The sequence below is a fragment of the Leptonychotes weddellii genome, chromosome X, assembly GCF_054177405.1.
Source record: "Leptonychotes weddellii isolate Sample4059 chromosome X, ASM5417740v2, whole genome shotgun sequence".
Classification (NCBI taxonomy): domain Eukaryota; kingdom Metazoa; phylum Chordata; class Mammalia; order Carnivora; family Phocidae; genus Leptonychotes; species Leptonychotes weddellii.
In genome coordinates, this window is record NC_138385.1 from 37,634,647 (window position 1) to 37,641,892 (window position 7,246).

A 7,246-nucleotide genomic window follows, 5' to 3' on the forward strand; every position below is an offset into this window, starting at 1 on the left:
GGTGAATTCCTCTCTTCCCTGAAGGTCCCTAAAATATCCTGGTATTCCTGGGGCCTCAGGATGTGACCTTTCTTACCTGATATAGCTGGAAACCCTGTAAGGAAGACATCAGGCAGTCTTTCCAAGGGGCTTTATTGGCTCCATAAAGTCAACCTTAGTTCTTTAAAGCTGTCTGGTCCTATCTGATTTTATGCAGATCATTCTCAACTATGACATTCTAGTCAAAGTCTCAGTAATATAACCAATGTTTTCAATTGTGTCCTGTTACAAGGAAAACAGATTTTTGTTGAATGTATGTGAATTATTTTATTATCACAGAAGTAAAAAAAAAAAAAACTGACTAAGAGTTTCCAAATGCTGGAAGGATCAAGTAGGGAAAAAGATAAATATTTTGATTCTGTTTATAAAAGAATAATTTACCAAATTATGGAGCTTAAAAGAAAAGACAAAAAGGTTTCCTTAAATCTGGAAAACAAAACATCAAAGAACCAGAGTTGTTTCAAAAAAAAGTCATAAAAATTATAATCATCCTCACCAGTTCATTAAATACCATGTTAATTCTTGTTCTATTTGAATCCAATTTTTCCATTAGAGTTCTAGAAATTCTTATCCAGTTTAGTGGTATGATGTTATAATTATCAGAATAACGTGTTCTAGAATACTTATCAGAGTCCTGTCCTAAATCTCTCTGAGGGTGAAACACTTCTGCAAAAGCATCAGAGTGAAATAATAATTGTCTGCAAATGACAAAATGACTTAAAAAATGGCTGTGGTTAAAGATCTGATGAGAGTTTATTTGAAAAGGAGATTTAGTTATCTCTGTGGCAAACAGCAATTTAAGATAATAATTGGACAATGAGCATACTGACAAATTTCTATGAACTTCAAACAATTCTAGAATATTTATAATAGTAATATATACCCATATGTATATAACCAAAGAAGGCTTATCATCACTTCTTATTTGGCAATGCTTCCCATGTAATTTAATACACCAAATAAGCCTAATTAGTTTAACATTGCTCTTTTACAAGGTGAGAGAAAAATATTTTGAGATTTTCCAGGGACTTCTAGAAAATCTCAAAGTTACCTTGTGGTAAAAAAGGCTCTATTTAACATTTTATTTTGAAAAGTTGACCAAAATGTCAAAGATTTGAACATTTTATTAAATAGGATCACAGATCATTATGAAACAATACTTATGTATTTAACCAAAGTGACAATAAAAGATTTTAAAGGCAAATACAGAAAGTTACAATGTTGTAAATAAAATATAACTTTTTTCATATTGAGAAGACTCTGTTCTTTCATGTAATCAAAGACCTCAATAAAGACAACAGGAAGCACAGGAAATTATTTTGGTAAGACACAAAATCTTTTCTTCCCAGGCAGATTACCCAAAAGGAAAAGAAAAACATTTCACAATCTCTCATCAAGAGCCAACCAATAGTCCAAGAAAACTTTGTCTTTTTAACAGAGAGAAAAACAAATTTGAATTTTGCACCAGTGTACTTTTGATATTAAGCCTCATTCTTTAAAAACCTATAAATAAATCTATTCTAATCATAGCCAGCTTGACCACACATAAAATTCCTTTCCCAAGATTCCTTTTGCACAAACCTTCTATCCATTCAGTTTTTGTCCTGTATTTTCCTCTTTCTCATTCTGGAACTACCAGTCATTCTACTTTAGGACAAAATTACTCTCTTTTTCCCTTAACAAAAACAAGTCCTTCATACCTTTCCTTTCCCAAGAAACACACTCTATATTATGCTAAGCGAAATAAGTCAGTCAGAGAAAGATAAAAACCATATGATTTCTTCACTCATATGTGGAATTTAAGAAACAAAACAGATGAACATAGGGGAAGGGAAGGAAAAATAAAATAAGATAAAAACTGGAAGGCAAACCATAAGAGACTCTTAACTATTGGAAACAAACTGAGGGTTGCTGGAAGGGAGGGGGTAGGGGGATGGGGGGATGGGCATTAAGGAGAGCACTTGATGTACTGAGCACTGGGTGTTATATGCAACTGATGAATCAGTAAATTCTACCTCTGAAATTAATAATACAGTATATGTTAACTAAATTGAATTTAAATAAAAATTTTTAAAAATACCCTATTTTCGGGTCACCTGGGTGGCTCAGCTGGTTATGCTTAAGTGTCTGCCTTGATCCCAGGGCCTGGGATGGAGCTCCGCATCTGGCTCCCTGCTCAGTGGGGAGCCTGCTTCTCCCTCTCCCCCCTGCTCGTGCTCGCTATCTCTCTCTCTCTTAAATAAATAATTTTTTTAAAAAATACCCTATTTTCCTTACCTACTTTTCATACACGGTTGTTTCCTTTCACCCTTATTATTTCTAGCACTTTTAATTTACATATATTGATTAGCATTCTTAATCTTTAAAAACCGTAATTTAAAAAATTTTTTTAAAGATTTTTTTTATTTTATTTGAGAGAGCATGAGCAGGGGGAGGGGCAGAGGGAGAGGGAGAAGCCAACTCCCCGCTGAGCAGGGAGCCTGACCTGGGCTTGATCCCAGGACCCCTGGATCACACTTAACCGACTGAGCCTCCCAAGTGCCCCAGAAACTGTAATTTCTAATGAAAACTAAGAAGTAGGCAATTGTGTACTGCCTATTACATTGTATGGATTGGCAAATTTATAAATATATTTCAGAATTTCTAGAAGTGTATTCTTCCTCATGGTAAATTTTTCAATATGATTATGATTACATTAACAATATAATAGAGCGAGAAACACTTCCCAATTATTCTATTAGACTAGTATCATCCTGATACCAAAATAAGACTAGGTATAATAAGAAAACTACAGACCAATACCTTTTATAAATTAGATGCAAAACCCTCAACAAATTACTAGCAAATTGAATCCAGCAATATATAAAAATTATTATACCCAATGACCAAATGAAATTTATCCCAGAAATGTAAATTTAGTATAATACACAAAAGTCAGTCAATATAAGCCACCATATTAACAGAATGAAAGCCAAAAACCACAAGATCATCTCAACAGATGCAGAAAAAACAACTGACAAAATCCAGCACCCTGTCATAATAAAATATTCAACAAACTAGGAATACAAAAGAACTTCTTCAATTTGATAAAGGACATCTACCAAAAACACACACAACTTACATCACACTTAAGGGAGAAAGACTAAAAATATTCCTTCTAAGAACAGAAACAAGATGAGGATGTCCTCTCTGGCCATTTTTACAGATTGTACTACAAGTTCTAGCCAGAGCAATTTGTCAAGAAAAAGAAATAAAAAGGAATCCAGTTAGGAAATAAATAAGCAAAAGGATCTCTATTTGAAGATAATATAATCTTATATATAGCACATCTAAGGAATCCATTAAAAAACTATGAGGACTAATATATTAGTGGAATACTGTGGCAGGATACAATATCAATATATAAAAATCAATTGTATTTCTTTTTTCTAAGATTTTATTTATTTATTTGACAGAGAGAGAGACAGCGAGAGAGGGAACACAAGTAGGGGGAGTGGGAGAGGGAGAAGCAGGCTTCCCTCTGAGCAGGGAGCCCAATGTGGGGGCTTGATCCCAGGACCCTGGAATCGTGACCTGAGCAGAAGGCAGATGCTTAACGACTGAGCCACCCAGGTGTCCCTCAATTGTACTTCTTTACATTAGAAATTAACAATCTGAAAGTGAACTTGAGAAAATAATTCCATTTACAGTGGCATCAAAAACAAAAACATTGTTAGTAATATATCTAACAAAAAAAATGCCAGACTTATATATTGAAACCACAAAACATTATTTTAAAAAAATAAAGAAGGGGCACCTGGGTGGCTCAGTCAGTTGAGTGTCCAAGTCTTGATTTCAGTTCAGGTCATGATCTCAGGGTTGACTCCGTGCTCAGCAGGGAGTCTGCTTAGGATTCTCTCTCTCTCTCTCCCTTTGTCCCTCCCCTGCGCTCACTCACTCACTCTCTCTCTAATAAATAAGTAAACCTTTAAAAAATTTTTAAAAAGAAGACTTAAAATAAAGGGAAATCCCATGTTCATGGATTGAAAGGCAGTATTGTTCAGATGGCAATATTCTCTAATTGATCTACAGATTCAATGCAACCCCTATCAAAATCCCATCTGGCTTCTACGTAGAAAAAGACAATTCCAAATTCACGGAATCCAGAACAGAAAAAAATAATCTTAGAAAGAATAATATTGGCTATTCCTTCCCAATTTCAAAACTTACCACAAAATGACAATAATCAAGACAATGTGGTACTGCTATGAGGACAGATAATATAGATCAATGGAAAAGAACTGAGAGCTTAAGAGTAAACCCTCATATTTCAGCTCAATTGATTTTTGACAAATGTGCCAAGATAACTGAAGGGGAAAGAATAGTTTGGAAACTAAAGTGGTGGAACAATTGGATATCCACATGCCACAGATTGAATTTAGACCGTTACATCATAATATACCAAAACTAACTCAATCTGGGTCATAAGTATTAATATAAGAGCTAAAATTATAAAACCCTTACAAGAAAACATAGGAGGAAATCTTCATGACCTTGGGCTTAATAATGCTTTCTTAGATATGACAACAAAAGTATGTGTGACAAAAGATAGGATATATTAGACATTATCAAAATGAAAAAGTTTTGTGCTTCCAATGACACCATTAAGAAAGTGAAAAGACAACCCAAAGAATGGGAAAAAATACTTGCAAATCATATATTTGATAAAGAACTAATTTCCAGAATATATAAAGAACTCTGGAAATTCAACCATAAGAAGACAAATGACCCAATTTAAAAATTGGCAAATTATTTGAGTAAGTATTTCTCCAAGATATACAGATAACCAATAGGCACTTTTAAAAAAAAGCTCAATATCATTAATCATTAGGGAAATGCAAATCAGAACCAAAAGGAGGTAACAGTTCACATATAATATGATAGCAAAATGAAAAGAATGGAAAATAAGTTTTGGCAAGGATGATGAGAAACTGGATCCCTTAAACATTGCTGATGGGAACGTAAAATGCTGTACCCAATTTGGAAATAGATTGGCAGTACTTCAAAATGTTAAACATAGACTTATCATATGACCCAGCAATTCTACTCCTTGGTATATACCCAACAGAAATAAAAAGATATGGCTACATAAAACTTAAACACAAATGTTCATAGCAGCATTGTTTATAATAGCCAATAGAAAAATTGGAAGAACCCCAAATGTCTATCAATTGATGAGTAGATTAAACCATATGTGGTATATCATATAATAGAATATATTTGACAATAAAAGGAAGAAGTACAGGGATGCCTGGGTGGCTCAGTTGGTTGAGCGTCTGCCTTTGGCTTGGGTAGTGAGCCCAGGGTCCTGGGATTGAGTCCCACATCAGGCTTCTTGCTGGGCGGGGAGTCTGCTTTTCCCTCTGCCTCTGCAGCTCCCCCTGCTTGTGCTCTCTCTCTCTCTGACAAACAAAATCTAAAAAAAAAAAAAAAGGAAGAAGTATTGATACATGCTATGACATGGATAAACCTTGAAAACAATATGCTAAGTGAAAGAAGTCAGCCACAGAAGACCCTATATTGTATTATTCAATTTCTAAGAAACTGCCGTATCAGCAAATCTGTAGAGATGGAAAGTAGATTCATGGTTGCTTGGGGCTGGCAGTAGGGTGGGGAAAGAAAATGATTGGTAATGAATACCAAGCTTCTTTTGGGGATAATAAAAATGTTCTTTTTTTAAGATTTTATTTATTTATTGGACAGAGAGAACGAGAGCACAAACGGTGCGAGCCACAGAGGGAGAGAGAGAAGCAGGCTCCCTGCCTGACGATGAGGAGGACGAGGATGAGGATGACGACAACGACACAGGGCTCGATCCCAGGACCCCGAGATCATGACCTGTGCTGAAGGCAGATGCTTAACTGACTGAGCCACCCACGAGCCCCGGGATAATAAAAAATTAGATTGGGTGATGGTTGTCCAACCCTATGGATATACTAAAAACCACTGATTTGCACACTTTACATGAGTGAATTATATAGCATATAAACTATGTTTACATAGTTATAGTCAATAACACTGTTAATGAGAAATGATTATACAATAAAAAAACAACAATGTATTGTGTGTTTATAACATATGTAGAAGTAAAAATAAGACAACAGAAAAAAAGGATGAGGGGGAAATACATGGTTGTAAACTTCTTCCATTATCCATGAAGTCATATAATATTATTTGAAGGTATATTTCGTGATAATATAAAATAAATAAAATAAATACTGCAAACTCCAGAGCCATGGCTCAGATATTTTATCTGGGGGGAGAAGAAGCAGGCTGTCAAACAGAGAGCTTTAAATCTCTTCCCAAAGGAAATGACTTCAATTGCAACAGTGTGTGGAGAAGATCTGATGAGAGAGCAGAAGGGTAGCTGAGGACAAAGCAGAAGCTGACACCCTACACCCCCCTGCCCCCATGTGTTATGTGTGACATTCCTCAGGCATTCCTGGCTGCCCTAAAGGAAAAACAAATGGTTAACTTATTGAGATCACAGTCCTTCAGGACAAGATCTCCCTCAGTTTACAAATGTCCTAGTGATTTACAAGGAAGAAGCTTTCTTATCAATAACCTAACTTCCAGAGACCCATAACTCAGTTTCCTGAAGCCCTAACATCACCCTCCCCTACATGAAACTGAGGGAGGCTGAGGCAGAAGGAAATGTAAATAAAATTTAATTTCTTTTGAACCTGAAGCCCATTAACAAGGAGTGTGATAGGAGGAATGTAACACTCCTCCAGAAAACTCCCAACTGTCTTCGCTTTAGTGCCTCATTAGGGGGAAAAACAACCTTGGCTTGACAATAACCAGGCCTCCAGTATCCTGAGAGTCTTTAACATATGACAGTCCTTCTGGACACCCCCTTTGTCCTCACCTCCCCAACCCCATAGTATATAATCAGCCACCCCTCACAACCCCAGGGCAGCAGCTCTTTCTGCCCTCGGGTCCTGTCCCCGTGCTTTAATAAACCACCATTTTGCATCAAAGACGCCTCCTCCCTGCTCAGCAGGGAGTCTGCTTTGCCCTCTGACCCTATCCCCTCTCATGTGTTCTCTCTCTCTCAAATAAATAAATAAATAAATCTTTAAAAAAAAAAAAAAAGGGGCGCCTGGGTGGCTCAGTTGGTTAAGCGACTGCCTTCGGCTCAGGTCATGATCCTGGAGTCCCTGGATCG